Consider the following 2,275-nt stretch of genomic DNA (forward strand, 5'->3'; position numbering starts at 1 on the left):
TTATATATATATATATATATATATATATATATATATATATATATATATATATATGGTCTTTTTAAAAATATTCTTTTCCATTATGGCTAATCATAGAATATTGAATATAGTTCCCTGTGCTATACTTTAGGACTTTGTTTATCCATTCTATATATAATAGCTTAATCTGCTAACTCCAGCCTCCCACTCCATCCCTCCACCAGTGAAACTTCTTTATATGGGAAGCCAAATTTTAAAAATGCTCTCTTTTATCCCTTTTTTATCTTTCAGATTATCTTATTCATCTTGACTGCAATTCTGTTTCTGATCATAGATGTGAACAAGAAAAGTAATACTTGTAACAATCAAGCCTCTCCCCAGGCTTCCCAAATCACAGTGGACTTTTTTTGTGTGCCGTACCTGCAGCATATGGAGGTTCCCAGAGTAGGGGTCAAATCAGAGGTGTAGCTGCTGACCTATGCCACAGCCACAGCAATGCCAGATCTGAGCCACGTCTGCAACTTACACCACAGCTCACAGAAATGCCGGATCCTTAACCCACTGAGCAAGGCCAGGGACCGAACATACATCCTCATGGATACTAGTCAGATTTGTTTCTGCTGAGCCACAATGGGAAGTCCCACAGTGGACTTTTAATTCTCTGAGTTTCTAAAGAAACTTTTGTGGCCTGAACTAATTATCTTGGCATTGGGATTGTATTTGATTATGTGTCTGGATCTGTGGATATTAAGTTCATTGAAAAATTAAGAGTTCCCTAGTAATTACTGTATATTTTCCATAGTGCTTAGCAGTGGAGTTGATATTCAATATAGTTATTCAGTAAATACTTGAATGAGTACATTTATTCAAGTATTATAATAAATATATGATATGTGACTGACAGATGGAATGAGTAAGAGAACAAAAGAAAGACAAATACCATATGATATCACTTATAACTGGAATCTAATATCCAGCACAAATGACCATCTCCTCAGAAAAGAAAATCATGGACTTGGAGAAGAGACTTGTGGCTGCCTGATGGGAGGGGGATGGGGAGGGAGGGATCGGGAGCTTGGGCTTATCAGACACAACTTAGAATAGATTTACAAGGAGATCCTGCTGAATAGCATTGAGAACTTTGTCTAGATACTCATGTTGCAACAGAACAAAGGGTGGGGAAAAAAATGTAATTGTAATGTATACATGTAAGGATAACTTGATCGCCTTGCTGTACAGTGGGAAAAAAAAAGAAAAAAAAATAAAATAAACAATAATAAAAAAAAAAGAATAAAACTGGTTCTGGTCCCTGACGCTTCCCTCCAGCTTAAGACAGCGTGATCCGCTGGACCTCCAGCACCTTGCCTGAAAAGGACAACTTAACTTGGACGGACCCTTTGGCAGCCTCAGCCAGTCCTTGAAGAGGATGACCGAAACACTATGTGCCACACACTGTGTGTCTGCTCTTGGGGAGCTGTCATCATTGACAATAAGCACTGCATCTGGGGGAGGGGGACCTGAAACCCACTAACATCTTACTTGGAGATGAGGGTTTTAATGGACTTGGGCTCCATGAATCAAGCACGCATCCATGTGGAGGGCTCCCACCAGGCTCTGGCCCTACAGGACTGGGCGGCCCAGTGGTGCGCCATCTCCTATTGGGCCCCAGAGCTCTTTTCCATGCAGAGCCACCGTGTCATCAATGAGCGGACTGATGTCTGGTCCCTAGGCTGTGTGTCATATGCCACGATGTTTGAGGAAGGCCCTCATGACATGGTATTCCAGAAGGATGACAGTGTGGCCTTTGCTGTGCAGAACCAGCTCAGCATCCTGCAGAGCACCAGGAATTCTTCAGCTTTGCGGCAGCTGCTGACCATGACGACGACTGTGGACCCCCAGCAGCGCCCTCACATTCCTTTCCTCCTAAGTCAGGTGGAGGCACTGCAGCCTCCTGCTCAGGGCCAGCACACTACCCAAATCTGAACAAACCAGTGGCCATGTTGAGAGGGTGGCCCCTGTGCCTTGGGAAGAAGCTCCCATCCCTCAGTGGAATTTCCATCCTTTCTATCCAGGACAGCTCTCTTGTGGTTGGGGCAGCCGGGGGTGGGGACAGTCAGCTCAGTTTTCCACCTCTGTCTATGCTCTCTTACCCAAAAGAGCAACAACTGGACAGGGGACTTGACTGAGTGGGGGTGGATAAGGGTCAGGAATGGGGTAAGGGAAACTAATAGAATCTGGTAAAGGCTCTGAGCAGGTCTGCTGAGCTTATATCATGATATGCCTCCAAATCTGGGAG

The 2,275-nt window shown here is 44.1% G+C and overlaps 1 pseudogene; it reads left to right on the forward strand.

Moving 5' to 3' along the window:
* The first annotated feature begins 1,419 nt into the window (after positions 1–1,419).
* Positions 1,420–1,962, forward strand: LOC125118911 (serine/threonine-protein kinase 16-like; annotated as a pseudogene).
* Positions 1,963–2,275: the final 313 nt, after the last annotated feature.

Source organism: Phacochoerus africanus, chromosome X (assembly GCF_016906955.1).
Source record: "Phacochoerus africanus isolate WHEZ1 chromosome X, ROS_Pafr_v1, whole genome shotgun sequence".
NCBI lineage: Eukaryota > Metazoa > Chordata > Mammalia > Artiodactyla > Suidae > Phacochoerus > Phacochoerus africanus.